A 15,611-nucleotide genomic window follows, 5' to 3' on the forward strand; every position below is an offset into this window, starting at 1 on the left:
AGGTAACAGGGACATGCTATTAAAATTAAGATGACTACAGAACTGTTTTTATAGTATTTTTCAAAACAAAATTCTTAGATTCAAGACAGATCGATGTTGTGATACAGCAGAGTATTATAGTGAAATTTCAGTCAAATTTTAAATTGCATGTACAAGATATATCTAATATTCAAGTTAGTAAATTATTTGAAATATGTAATATTGCCTTATAAAATGTAGGGTTTTTTCATAAAATCTGTCAATGAGTTAACATCTTTAATTTGTTCAAAAAGAATCACCACCTTTGCTACTTAATACACTCTTGTTTGATATTTACTATTCAACTCTATAACCAAATTAGTTGTAGCACTTTGGAACATTTCAGGCTATATGATCATTACACATCTAATTTTGCATTATTTACATAAGCTCTTTTACCATGGTAAAAGATGTAATACTGTATGATGTAGTGAAAAGCACACTGTCCAGAGAGAGATAAATTCTGTTCCAGACTGTCACTAACTAGCTTTTGTTACCTTGGGCAAGTCACTTCAAAAGAAATGGAACCTTCTGGAAAACAACAAATCTTAAGTAGGTGTAACTGATCACATTTAAACAGTATTTGCGTTTTAGTAAGTTACTTTAGAAAAAATTGCAAGTTATGCACAAAGACCAAAAATCCCAAAGGATGACCTTCCTAAGCAAAAAACAAACAAAAACACAATAAACTAGAGATTCAGGGATATTTCATGTCTATGAGCATGTATTTCACTAAAATTTCCCTCTTTCTTTAGTTGGAGGCACTAATAATGAGAACAGAAGAAAAATCCTAACAGCGAACAAATTAAGTATATTTTCATCAAAACATTGCTAGTTATGAGTTACCTCAGCATACTGCTAGTTCCGTCAAGCTTGAGTATTTGTCTCATAACCTTTGCATTGTTGTCTGCAGAGAAATGTTAACCCTAACACAGAGTAAATGTCTAAGAGACATCTCCTTTCTCTTCCTTGCTTTATTAAAAATTTTAAATCATTGCATAATTCCCAGGATAAGTTATCTACAACCAGTGACCCAATTTATTTAGCATAGTGAAAAGCTCATGGAATTTGAAGCTACTCCTAATTCGGTGGTCTTAGGCAAGCCATTTAGCTAATTCTGGACTAGGTTGATTCTTCATTTGAAAAGAAAAAAGACAAGGAGGATAAAAATGTCTGCACCACCTAACTCACAGGATTATTTGGAGTGTTAGATGATTATATGTGAAGTCTTTTGTCAGGAGAAATTCACCAACAAATATCAATTTTATGTAGAGGAACTGTAGTTTTTAAGGAAACATTACAATAAGGATAGTGTTTGTCTTTTATATTCAGTAGCACTATGGCAGAATATGTGTCATCGTTTACACTTTTAAGTCTACTAATTATCTCATGAGATTCATTAAAGAAACTAAACAGGGTTTGCTTCTCTGACAACAAAATATATTTTTATAATACCTTCTACTAATCTAGTTCTTCCAAGGGAAAATGAAGTGTGAACTCCCAGTGGGTAAAACTATTCACCCCACGTGGTTAACTACTATTACAAAAATCTATCTTACAGAAATGCTTGAATGTAATTCAAATAAATGAGAAACCTGAAACCTCCCAAAGTTCCAGGTTGCAAGGATTGCCAGGACTTAGAGCGATACACCTTAGATTGTGATTTAACATTCTATATCTAAGCCAAGCCATAGCAATAATAGATTTTCCTTTTTTCTTCCAAAAACTCTCCCTCCAGACCTATTCTCACAAATATTTTTATCTTCACACAGAAAGAAAACTATTAGGAACTTGGCTCTTGTGCCAGAACCTATTTTAAATTGGAACCAAATCCTCAATTTTTCCTAAAAAGCCTTATCAGATTTATTCATCCTAGTACTCTTCTCTTGTTCAATATGATCACATCTTTATTTCCCAGCCCACTATGACTATTGTGTCATTGCATATTTATATGTTTGAAATTACTAAGGCCAGTGATATTATTCTAATTGTGCTGAATAAAATTCAATGAGTGCTCACAACTTTCTAATACAAACCCAAAACTCCTGAAAGATTAAACATAATAAATACATTGTTAATTGTTCCTTTGATGTATAGTCTTAAACATATTTGAACCTAAAATTTTAGCACACACACTAGCTGATGGAATGAATATTATCCCAGGGATCATGCTGTCTTTGACATTCAATAGATATGTGAACTTAAGGAAAAAAAAATAAAACTTGTCTATGTGGCTTTCCTCATATGTCAAAATGGTCTAGTACCTGTTTCACAGGACTGTTGTGAGTTTCAGAGGAGACAAAATCTGTAAAATCCTGAAGTGCAAAAAAACAGTTTTAAAATGATAATGTAATCATTCACATAGTTAAAAACCTGGTAGTAGTGCCTTTCATACTTACTGAGAGGTACTATTTCAGGTAATTACTTTAGATTTAATGCAGAGACTCATGATGAATCTACTTTGTTTTTGGTTTTTTCTTCCCCCAAAACTCAGTTGTTTCAGTTACTGGCAAAGCATGTTCTTAAGTGATTTAGTTGCTAACATTAGTGTATGATATAAAGAAGATATAAAGTGTAAGGACATTTTCAAAGGAAATATTAAACATTATGTTCTCAGAATGTCTTCCATTTCTTTGAAAGATGATGCTTCCTTGAGTTGTCAGTCTCCATCCTGGAACCTAACCTTAACTTGGAATTCTAGTTTTTTCTAGTGAATATAATCCACCCATTTCCTTAGTAATGCTATTACTAACTTTTGCAATCCTAACATATTATTAGTAATTATAAGTACTTCAACATTTAATGTACATTATATGATATTATCTACTGGCTGATTGTGTTCAATCTTCACTGACACCTATTTTAAATCTTTACTAAAATTATATGACTTATAATTAAAATTCTGTCCAGTTAAACAATATTTTCCTCAAACTAAAAAATCACATTCTATTAATATGTAACCATATTGCCTCTGAAACAGGAAAAAGGAGAACTGACCTAGAGTTATACAGCCAGATTTGATTACTCTAATTCACAACATTGTTTAATATTTTTAGCATTTCTAATATTTGTTAGGTTAGTGCAAGAAATTATCTCCTATTTTTTCTTACAGTTGTATGATCCTGAAATTGTCTGGTGCTTTACATCATATTCAATTCTATATAGTTTTTGAGTTTTAGTGCCATTGTAAATTAACTCAATTTTTCCTCATTCTGTCTCAAGTCTTGACCAGTGTATTTTCATAGAAGTACTATCTCTACTTTCTATAGAGCGATTTTCCATCTCTAGCCTTTGAAAATAGGAATCTAAGAGCTCTGTTATTTTTCATCTGGTTTTTTGTTGTTGTTCTGTTTTTTGTATTTATTCTCCTCTGTCTATTCTGGAGTTTCCCCCTTTAAAAAAAGATATATGGTATTTTGCTTGCTATACATGCTTCCTCAGGCACATAGAAACAGTCAATGCTTAACATTATTAAATAATGTTAAGGGTAATGAAATCCAGGGCATTTTGGCAGACACACAAGTTCATTTAGCACTTACAAAAACCATTTCAATCCAGTTGGCCCTTTAGTTCACTGGGATCCTCAAGTTGCCACCAAACAAGCTCTACTGGTTGCTATTAAAGTATCAGAGCTTAGAAAAGACTAATAGAGTTTCACCGGAAAGGCGGTAGCTGCTGAATCCCAATGCCATAATTAAGACATGAATCCCAGCTTTGAAGTGACAACTTTTTCAGTTGTTTCCCTAACCCTGCCGGATCCACAGCTGTGCCTCCTAACAAACACAGTTTAAACACTTACAACTTGACTTATTTCAATAGCTCCTTTCAATGTTGTTTGTTTTAATTTGACACTGGTTCCATACCAAGATGTACTGCACATAAAGAAATGGAACTACGAAGATTTCCTAAACGGATTATGATGAAAAGTTCACTTAGATTAAATGGCTATTCTGCTGTAGTCTATGATAAAAATCTAAGTGTAAAGAAAGTAGCTAGGCACCATGTCTAATTTACTAATGTCTAATTTACCATTTGTTCCTGCTTTGAGGGGAGTTTTAGGGGATAGCAAATATAAAATAACCTCTACCAAGTCTCTTTCATTGTTGTTGTTGTTGTTGCCCTAAAAAATGTCAGATACTAAAAAGAAAATAAAAATAATGTCTTCGAGCTAGGTAAATGAAAATTTAATTGGTCATTTTACTCTGATATCTGAATAATTAACTGATATGTTCATTTCCAATATGTCACAAATGAATATCTTCAAAGATCTACACCATATTAAACTCAGAATTTTGGGATCTTGTTGGAAAAGTTTTTAAAATATTGGTAAGCTATTGACACCACGTGGTCAATGGTTTTCTTTTTGAAATGGTATAAATGTATGTACATAGTCCTTATAAAATAGATTTGAGTATAAAATGAGCAAGCAACTGTTTTTTTATTCTGAGCTACAGTTTCAACTGATATAGTTACATCAAAGGTTAAAATCAATTTTAATACCCAAATGCAATAATTGTATATCATTTTTAATTTTTAAATATTCCACCCCTTGCAAAACAGCTACATTGAATCTTTTTTTTAAAATCTGTTACCAGACTTCCCTGGTGGCGCAGTGGTTAAGAATCCGCCTGCTAATGCAGGGGACACAGGTTCAATCCCTGGTCCGGGAAGATCCCACATGCCCTGGAGCAACTAAGTCCTTGCACCACAACTACTGAGCCTGCACTCTAGGGCCCGTGAGCCACAACTACTGAGCCCACGCACAGCAACTACTGAAGCCCGCACCCTCTAGCCACAACTACTGAGGCAACGTGCTGCAACTACTGAAGCCTGTACGCTTAGAGCCCGTGCTCTGCAATAAGAGAAGCCACGACAATGAGAAGCCCACACACTGCAACGAAGAGTAGCCCCCACTCGCTGCAACTAGAGAAAGCCCGCACGCAGCAAGGGAGATCCAATGCAGCCAAAAAAAAAAAAAAAAAGAATCTGTTACCTTTTGCTTACCTCACATTTTCATGCTTGTTTACCAGACTAAGAATTAACCCTTTGTTTTCAGTGTGGTTTGAAAGGCAGCAGCATCTACATCCCCAGGGAACTTGTTAGAAATGCAGAATTTCAGGCCCCAGATAGAATCTACTGAATCAGGATCTGCATTTTAATGGGGTTCCCCAGATGAATGGTATGCACATTAAAGTTTGAGAAGCACAGGAATAGAATATAACTTCCTAGAAACTGGAGTTTAAAATAACAAGTCATCAGCAGTGATGGTGATTAATTAGAAGTTGTGTATTGGCTCTATTTCTCAAGTGTTTAGATTCTGTTAACAGCTACACTGCTATATAATTTTTTAGCATTGGCCTTATATTCCCATAACTGTTTACTCTTGTATGCAATTCGAAGTCATTCAGAAGCCATATGATATTTAATGGATTCAAACTCCCTTCTTCAAATACTCCTTCTTTGCACTCATTCACTTTACAAAATGGCCAGCATATATCGTAAGTGTTTTATCTCATGGATGTTAAAACCGAGTTCATGAGCTAAGAAAAGTTGCAGGACAAGGGATGTTGTAAGAAATGTGGAGCCTGACTGAAGGCTAAAATAACAGTCTTAAACTGAGCAATTTTATTCCTGGTGTAAGCAGAAAAAACAATGAAATCCTTCCTGATGACGGTAGAGCAAATTCTCCATGTAAAAGTTTTATTGTTTGTGTGTTTTCGTGTATGTTTATTACCCATTCTTAAGCGTCTTTTTAAAAAAATTTAATGTATTCCCATGTTTTTTTTTGAAGATATTTGATCCTAGTAAAACTAGCAAACAAGTGTCAAATAACAGTTGAGATATTCCAAATATACAATATGAGAAGTGAGAGAGAAGCCAGCCTAGGCAGTTTCAAAAAGGTTGCATATTTCACACTAAACTGAAAACCAGGCCCTATCACCTAACACTCTGGCAGTGTTCTTCTCTACTTGATTTATTTTTTGTCCCCTTCTTTCCCCTCTGCCAAAAGTAAAATAAAGCAGTCTAAGGTTATGAAGGGGAGAAAGGTAAGCTTTGCTTTGGTACATTTTGCCTACATTTACCTGACCCATATTCCCTTACACATACAACCCTCGACATGAGCAATAAGATCATGCAACAAGCAGACCGAAGTTTAGAAAATTCACTTAAAATCTTTCCCAAATTATATTTAAACCTTCAGGAAAATGTACATTAAAGTCCTTAGGTAAATATGTATTTATAAAAACAAAACCATCCTTTGGGGTGTGTACGTTTCTTGCTATCTTAAGTAAATGGGCTTTTCAAGTCCTTTTTAAAGAGTTAAAATATTTATATACTTTAATGCACCGATGTTTTAGTCTATTCACTCTACCTTCACGTCAAGATACATTTTGCATGTTTTATAACATCATATGCACAATAGACGTGTTTTTAATAATCTAAGTTCTAAACAAAGTGTGGAAAACATAGCATTTTCTATACCTAAGTCAGATTGGGAAATTGTCCAGCTTAATAAAGCCAAAGAAATAAACAAGCAAGTCCTGGATATATTTAACTTTCTGATAAGGTACAAAACTATTCCTGCATTTGAGCAAAGGAGGGAACAGGTAAGGTTGTAGAGTAAATTAAATAATGTTATCACCCAATACCTTACATGAGCTCCAGTTAACACTCATTTCACATCTCTGAGACTTAGTTTTCTTATCTGTAAAATTAAGGGGTTGGACTAAATGACCTTTCTGGTCCCTTCCACTTCCAGAGTTTATGAAACTTGGACCATTCTTGGTATATTATAATGTACCACCTGGCACTCGATATTTGTTAAATTTAATCTAATGTGACTATATATTACTTTTTTGTTGTTGTTGCTTATTGTTTTTGCCCAATCAGAATATAAGCTTCGCAAAGGAGATACTGCCTTAAATTTCTTTAAGGACCCCCTTTCTCAACCCAGTCCAACCACCACATTTAAAGTATTGTAATGCTGGACCAGCAATAGGTTTTTAGATATTGAGGGCTAATGAATCAATGTGTTGAAACTGGAAATACCTGCAGAGCCAAGGGACAAGGAAAGAATACATGGTAGAGCTTTCTGTAAAACATCATATAAATTTTTTTCATTGGAAAGGGCCTTGAAATAATGTAAAACTTCTTCATTTTACATTTGGGAAAACTGTATTCCAGGGAGATGAAGTTATTTGCTCAAGATCACTCTCTGGATACTAATAAAATATAAATCATAAAATACCTTGTGTTCACACAATTTAAATAAACCTCTGCTCTCATTTCCTGTACCCAAAACCACAGGAAAAAGGAGTTTATAATCCTGAAGACAACAGAAAATGATTTGCATATTGGGAGCTTAATGTCCTTTGGTTGATATGATACAAACCTACACACAATTGATTCCCGAAGATATTTTGCTTCAAAGATGGCATATCAGAAGAAAATCAGTATTTACAAATCATTGTCAAATATTCTCTAAAACAAATCCTATATAAAATATAGATGTCCTAAAAGAAAAACGAATTAGGCAATAACACTAAATATGTGCCACATTAAGTAAAATTAAAGTTTATGGAGTGTCATTATGATGGGTCATAATTTGAATTATTCTTATAAATAAAACAGAGGAAGTGTATGAGCATATATGAGCATGTACTGTTAAATTTCAATAGTCTTATTATTTTATTATATAATATTTACAGGGTTAGTAAGAGGAGAATATGACACAAGTAAACAGTTAAAAGACTTATTTAGATATATTTGAATATACTTGTCTTTGAAATTTTTATTTTTTAATCCAAGAAGCATTCTTTTTTGTTTTCTTTTTTTTTTTATATTCAGAACTTTGAGGAAATATACTCAAAGAAATGCGAGGCAAGGCAGGTGTTGGGAAAAGCCCTGGTTTGGAAGCTAAAAGTCCTGTATAGGCTTCCCCTCTTACTAACTGGAAAGCCTTAGAGATAGGATTTCACCTGTCTGACCTTCAGTTTCCTCATTGAAAAAATAGGTACAACCATGCTTTCTTTTTCTACTCAAAGTTTTTTATTAGACTAAAATATTTACTTTTAAAATTATATAAAATATAGGATACTGTATAATTTTTTATTTGTTTTCAGTATGCGGGCCTCTCACTGCTGTGGCCTCTCCCGTTGCGGAGCACAGGCTCCGGACGCGCAGGCCCAGCGGCCATGGCTCACGGGCCCAGCCGCTCCGCGGCATGTGGGATCTTCCCAGACTGGGACACGAACCCATGTCCCCTGCATCGGCAGGCGGACTCTCAACCACTGCGCCACCAGGGAAGCCCAGATACTGTATAAATTAAACTAGGAGAATGAATTGAAACAAGAGGGTGGCAGAAAATTTAATGTTCTGTTTTCATTTCATATGACAATAAATGAATTGTAAAAATCAGTACAATCTTGATTTGCATTCTAATAACTTGAAGACTTAAAAAGAAAGGAATTTTCATATAGTTTAATTAAAATCCATCAGGAAATTAGTTTTATTGTCATGCTAAAGGATATGTAAGATTAATATAGTTTTTATTGAGAGAGAAAAATCCTCTCCTAGAATTTATTCTCTTCTTTCTTTTGCCTTTCCTCTTTTTGTTTTCCCAAATCTACATATTCAAGATGAGCAGATTAGGTGGAAAAAATCATTCTTTCAGATCTGGGCTGGAAATGACAACTATAGCCATTGTCACCCTTAGATTCAAAATTTATTATACTGATTTGATGCTTAACACATTAAAGTCAATTAAAAGGGCAGCTTAAAATCCTTGATCAGTTGAGGATGTTTAGAGTGTAAAAGATAATAGAAGCATTTATGATTTCTGCCAAGCCACTCTTCTAATTCAAAAACCGTAATTGAAAAAGACTCTTTATCCAATTTATTTTTACTGTTTGATAATGAGAATGCAGTCTTTCTACAGATGTAACCAAATCTCAAGACACTTTTCACCCTAAAATAGCTTTCTCCATGTGATAAACCTGTGTTTTACAATTAATGTTGCACAGGGCATAAATCTTGAGGGACCATTACATACAGGTTATTTGATGTTTTCTCTTAACAAAAGATGAGCACATTTTGGGGATGATGCCTTCTAGATGAACTTCTATTGAAAAATGACACCTTTTCAAATAGGATTAGATTAACTTAAACAATGCAAGCCAGTCTGGAATATCAAGGCATCTTACCTAGTTTTCTTCATTCTGGATACTGAATGATCAATAAAGTCTTCAGATAATAGAACTCTGCTCAGACAATGACATGTAATTTGGAATGTTATAAAGTCAATCCAGTTAAATATACTTATAAATTTTATTTTTCACAAAGGTAAAATTTACCTATGTCATTGATGAAAGAATGTATCATCTATTTTTATGGCATACTCTTTCTTACCTCCCCAATTCCCAGTGATGTTGAGCCAACCTCAGTGCATGTGGAGATACGGACAATTTGAGAATTGCCCATTTCCCACACACACAAAAATAACTTTCTACAAATGCAGTACAAAGCAAGGGTTCCTTTGCCTCTGAAGATTGACATAGTAACTGTGTATGTTCGTATGAACATGCTTTGACAAAGGCCTTAAAGTCCTTTGTGTGTGTGTGTGTGTGTGTGTGTGTGTGTGTTAGGAGAGATCTGTCTGAGGCGGACACCCTCTCAAAATATTTAAATTTGAGCCACTGTGACAATTCCACAAAGCAAAAAGGAGGGGGAATAAAAATGAGACAGAAACTTTCACTGAAAACAGAAATAATGACCCATGGGAAGAGGACACACCAGAAAGAATGGGATGCCGAGAAACAGTTTCAGGAGTGTGTGGTGAGAAATTCAGAAAAGTTGAAAATACTCCCCAAAGTACAATATTTAAATCCCTAGCTGTAACCAAAGGAAAACAGACATTTGCAGGCATGATAAAAAATATAAGAAATCCAAGGAATTCCACTATAAATCTTGTTTGAAATAAAACAGCAAAAGACATACATAGACGGCAAGAAATATTCTTGTGAGGAAAATTTGAAAAATCTGTAAGTTTAAAGTAGAGGTTCCGTGGTTCCTTTTTTAAAAAAACATCTTTGAGGTCACTGAAGGGGAAGAGAGTCCAAGGTAGCTAGTGGGAAGAAAGAAGTAAAATGGGGATTAGTGGAGAAATTACCTAGGTAGGTAATGCAGGGAAGAAGCAGCGAGGGAAGACTGACGGGAGAAGGAAAAAGAATAGAGATAGAGGTGTTTGCTAGGGCCTCAAGAGGAGGAAAAAGCCAAGATTAAGGGACTCTGATGGTTGGTAGAGAAAGAGCTGAAGGGGGTAAGGATGGGAGAGATGATATGGTGCACGGAGATGATGCAGGGAGGTGTGTGGAAAATGAAGTGCGGTGGGCATAAGTGTGCTTGCAAGTGACTGAAGGAGTTTACTCTGATGGTGGAAGATGGGGAATTTAGAAGGTTGGGTGTGGAAGCTGAGATGAGCCTAAAGATAAAACTATAGAGATGATTATGACTAAAGAGAAATTCTCTTTTCCAAAATGACATTCTTAGTTTTATTGATTTACCTTAGGCCCTCTTCATTCATTTGTCCTCTTTTCTGGATGTTACAGTATCTTCTTACCTTATTTACCTCAACTCTCTATTCCAATGCATTAGTTTATTCAAATACACATTTAAAGACAACAACAAAAATGTTTCTATTGTGTGCCACCTACTGCCTAATTTTCTCACCCTGTTTTGTTGTTGTTGTTTTTAACATATCTGCTTTAAAAATCTTCAAAGTGGACTATGCCTACAAAATACACACACAAACCCCCTAACTCCACAGTGGAACATCAAGCCTCACCCCCACCCGCCCTCTCCTTACTTAAGTCTGTATCAGGTTCTTCCAGGTCTACCTCCTGGCTAGCCACTGCCTATGAATGCCTATTTTTCAAAGCCAGAGAGACACCTTCTTTATGAATCTTTTTTTCAACCTCTTAGCAAAAATTAATTCCTCCCTCCATTATGTTCAATTAGAGCATTAATCACATTGTATCATAAATTTGTCAAAGTCTCCTGGCTCACAGAAACCCGAACAACCTTTTCCCATTCTCTTTTGCATTCCTGTAGCCTAGCACATTGTCTGGCACAGTAGGTGACTAATTAATGTTTGCAGATTCTTTGGTGAATAAATAAACAGATGACCCTCCTTTAAAATACATGAAGCAAGATTATTGGAGAAAATCAGATTTCAAAATTTCATCCCCTGAATAATTCCCCTTCCTACTAATAGAAAATGTGGCAGCCATACATATTTTGTCAATTTAGCTTAAACCAGTGGTTTATATAAAGTCTCCTTGTCCGCACGCCTCCCCTCTCTTCGCCAAGAACCTTGTAAATCCTGACTAAAGGCTGTTGTGGACTGCTTGCACAGAGAAAAGGAGAATTTTCTGCTTTCTAAATCCCTTACCAGATTTCTTCCTGCCACCAGCAGTCTGGAAGTTCTCTATCAGGAATTTCTATCTTTCAAAGAACATAAAGTTTTGAATACAAAGAGAAGAAATAATGTGAAAACTGCAATTCCTTCTGCCAGGCCTCCCAGCTGCCAAAACCCAACATTGCTTGGGCATCCATCAGAATCGCATTCAGGTGATTAAAAAAAAAAAGTCTCCTTTAAACCTTTAGCAAATGATTGAACTCTAAAAACTGAATGCGCTTTTATGCTTGGTCTGAGTTTCCTTCCCATTCCTGTATTTCAAATGCACAGCAACTCTAAGTTTGCTGCCTTTGCTGATATAACATGTAAGGGAAGCCTTCCACCCAAGGGAAGAAAACAAAACCCCAGATTTATAAAACAGAAGAATTCTTTGCTCCTGCTCCCTTTCCCCCAAATCTCCTACCCGCCTCCAAACCAAAATACAGTCAGTAGGTAAGCAGTTTGTTGCGATCCTCTCTGAAGATAATTTCCTTGGGAAGGAAACTCAGTTCCGAGGCCCAGACGCCTCCACACACGCTGCCTTCATTCCCTCCCTCTTGCCCTGTACAACCTTCTCCAACTGCGCGCTGCGGTCCTTCTCCCAGAGCTAAAGAAAAAAATTGTCTGCAATCAGGGGAAACGGATTAGCCTCTAATTCGGGGAAGCAGGGGGTTGCTCCCTTAAAGGGAGAAGAGCAAACTCAGAAAGGAAGTCGCAGCGGGCTTCCGTCTTTAAAAGCCCATTTCTGAATCTTCCCCATTTGGCGCGCCGGTCTCTAGGAGTGACTGCGCAGCTTTATAATAAAGAGGACGGTGGCCTGCCCCTGCGGCAGCAGCTCCTAGAGCCTTTCGTAACTTCCAATTTTCAGTCCCTTCTCTCACTTAAGGGGACTCTCCACCCTGTGCCAGCGCCTCCAATCGTCCCCCTCCCACACCTCACCATTTCACTGGGAAGACGACCCTCTTCGCCTTCTAGGGAGCTTGTTCTGTTGAAAGCAAAGAGACAGCCACAGGATTTTAAGGATACCGGTCTTCACATCCCCCTTCCTTATAATCCAGGGAGGAGAGAAAACAGCGGAAATTTAACACTGGTAACTATTATTTCATCTGAAGAACTAGCCCTCTAGAATGCCGCTAAATAAGTAGATTCATAGTGAAAAGTGAAGGTGCAAGCTGAAAACAGGAAGGACTGGGGGGAGGGTCGTGGGGGACAGGGACAAGGAGGGAAGGAGTGCGGGAAGACCCTACATCTGTATCAGATTCCGGGTTCAAAACCGGCCGCGGCCGGGACCGCAGTAACCTCCCCCGCCCCGGCCGCCTCGGCGCGCCTGTGGGGAGCGAGTGAGCGTGATGGATGGGCCGAGAGGGAGAGCGCGGGAAGGAGGCCGAGAGAAGCGAGGGCGGCTGCGCACAGGCCGGGACCAGCCGCTCGGCCTCCTCTCCGCCCGCCGAGGCGCTCCGGGGCTGACATCATTGCCAGAAGGAGGGGCTGCCCGTGCGAAGGCGTCTGGAGAACGAGGTTCTCGGGCCTCGCTGGCGGAGGCGTTCCCTTGCCGCTTGGCAGGCGCAGCGCGGAGTTGGCCGGATTCAGCCCGCGTGAGCTGCGCGCGGCAATTCTTATTTTAGCGGAGGGAGGAAGGTATCTTTAGACCTTAGCGCGTCCATCTCTGGGTTCATTCGTCAGAACCGCCCGCACACCGTCCGCGCTTCCTCCGACGAACCAGACAAAGGCAAGAAAGGGGGAAACACATACAAATACTATTACTTCGACTTGCTTTCAAATGTCCCCCCACTCGCCCGGGAAAGGATAGCCCTAAGGCTGAGATTTCCCGCCGTGATTGTTTCAAACAAGATTGAGAGTGGAATTCCATTTAGTCTTCCCTAAGTTCCGAAGGTGCCCGCAAGTACCCTTTTTTTCCTTGAGTCACACCTGTTTTAACCTTTCATGGGATGGGAGGAGTCTCTTTAGTCTAAAGCGCCGCTACCTTCTCCGGTGTTTTGCTCAATGTTGAGGATTCTTCGCACGCTCCTCAGGTTGTTTCCTTGTTGCAGCTCTAAGAGCACGCAAGCGGTGTCAACACCCTCGCCCCCTCCCCATATTTCCTGTCCCCTTCACCGCCTATCGCGATGTTTAAACAATTTCTTCCACACACTTTCCTTCGCACAGTAACGGCTCCTATGTGGGGTTTAAACCCAAGCTTGGGATGTTTCCACGCAAGGACTCGCTTTTGTTTGGTTCTCCCTGCTTAATTTTATTTATTCTTTTGTCTTCGCCCCTCCCTCTTCTCTCAAGTCTTTGCTTTGTGGGTGTGTGCCGCAGTGGCGCAAGTTTCTATTCCCAGCCCCCTAGCCAACATTTTGGAAGGGCACACCGCTTGGAGACTCGACCGCCCGCCCGCAGACGCGCGCGCACACGCACTCCACATGCGCGCCCCAGCGCCCCACACCCCAAACCGCAAAGGAGGCCAAAGCAGTGAAGCACAGAATAATTCATTCTGAAAGCGGAGACGCCGTTTGCTGTTGAGCTCTATAAGTCTTTCCTTGGGGGAGAAAAGGAAGTGGTTGGAGCTATACGCTCTTGGAAAGTGACACACACACACACACACACCCCTTTATTTTTCAAGGGGAGGATGCCAATTTGCGGCTAAGCGCGCACATGCAAGTCGTGTCTCCAACCGAGGGCAGACTGCCGCTCCGCTCTTCCAAGTCTCTAAAGAAAAGACCCATTTGCCGCTATGAGCTTTTAAAAAGTCACCTTTTCCGATGACTCTCTTAAGAGGCATTCATTATCGCGAAAAGGGGCTGTTTTATGGCTACGCGCTTAAAAAATTAATTCCTTTGTGGACACATAATCTGTTTTTCGGTCCTATCGTAGTCCACGTCATTCATTTATGGGATAGGTAGGCGGGTTTTGGCTAAGGGATTAAAAGTCATTTCTTTACAGAAAGAGCAACCGCTTTATGTTCGGCTACGCTCTTAGAAAGTCTTTTTTTTTTTAATGAGAAAATGATGCCGTTTTTATGCTACGCAATTATAAGACGTTCCTTTTTTTAGAGCTAGGCAGAATTTTCCACACCTACCATCTCCACATCCAGCAGGTGCTGGCTGAGCACAGCCCCAGAAGTAGGGCGGGAAGGAAGGGCGGGGAGGCGAGCGTCAGGCGGAACTGCACGGGGGACCCTGCGCGCTCCGTGGCGCGCTGCACTCTCCTCTCTGCGCCGAGGGTCGGGCTCCCAAGGATTAGAGCCAGCCTGGCACGGATCCAGATCCGGAGACCCCAGAGATGGGAGCGCAGCGGGGCTGGACCGCCCTGGAAGTCCGAGCCGGGCTCTGGGCTCCGGCCTTTGCCCCTCTGCTCAGACCGCTTCGCCTGGCTAACCCGAGAATCCGGAGTGTGATCTTTTCCCAGCCCCTGCCGCAATCTTAAGAGTTTCTCTCAGCTTCGCAGAAGCTGGCTGTATCTGTTAAAGTGAAAGATCTTTTTGCACGGCCAATGTTGAGGAAATTCATGCGCGGACACTTTTCTGACAGAAGTGAGAGTTTTTGCAAAGTAACCAAGCCAAGCCGACTGGTGGCTGTGCCAAAAAGATATTCTAGCCGCACTCACCTCCGGGGTTTGCTCTTTCTCTTATCTCCAGGGAAGAGATGGGGGAAGGGAAGACACAGGAAGCGTCTCTAAAATCACTCTGTGGTCCTAGTCAAAGACCCCAAGAGCAGGCAGCCGGAAGCCTCCGCGCAGTAAGTGCGGGACTCACGCTTCACACGCCGCACTCTGTTCTGGCACCCGGACCGGATACTTACCTTGTTGTCCAAGCCACTAGAGTAGAAATGAGGTGGTAAGTAAAAAAGAGAAAAGGCTTCCGCTAGCCCCACGGAGACTGCGACTGCTGTAGCGGGGCTCTGCCGCCACAGCTCGCAGTCCGCGGAGCAGTTGGAGTCGCGAAGGCTTCCTTTGAGGCTGTTTGGGCCGCCCGGGTTGCCTGGGCTGCCTGTGTCGCCGCTGCCAGTGCCACTCTGCGCACTCTGTTCAACTGCCTTTTTGCTTTGCCGCGCGGGCCGCTGCGTGCAGCTTGAGCTCAGGGCTCCTCCCGCCCTGACAGTTCGCCGACTGCAAGGAGCCAGTGCCGAGCCAGCCCTTT

General features: G+C 39.7%; 1 protein-coding gene across 2 annotated transcripts in view; it reads right to left on the bottom strand.

Moving 5' to 3' along the window:
- Window positions 1–15,562, bottom strand: part of PCDH11X (protocadherin 11 X-linked) — a 747,204-nt gene extending 731,642 nt beyond the window's left edge. For both annotated transcript variants that reach the window (XM_067722354.1, XM_067722353.1), the window contains exon 1: window positions 15,274–15,562. The gene's annotated coding sequence lies outside the window, so the exon portion shown is untranslated. The remainder of the gene's footprint in view (window positions 1–15,273) is intronic.
- Between the last annotated feature and the right edge of the window lie 49 nt (window positions 15,563–15,611).

Source organism: Pseudorca crassidens, chromosome X (assembly GCF_039906515.1).
Source record: "Pseudorca crassidens isolate mPseCra1 chromosome X, mPseCra1.hap1, whole genome shotgun sequence".
Classification (NCBI taxonomy): domain Eukaryota; kingdom Metazoa; phylum Chordata; class Mammalia; order Artiodactyla; family Delphinidae; genus Pseudorca; species Pseudorca crassidens.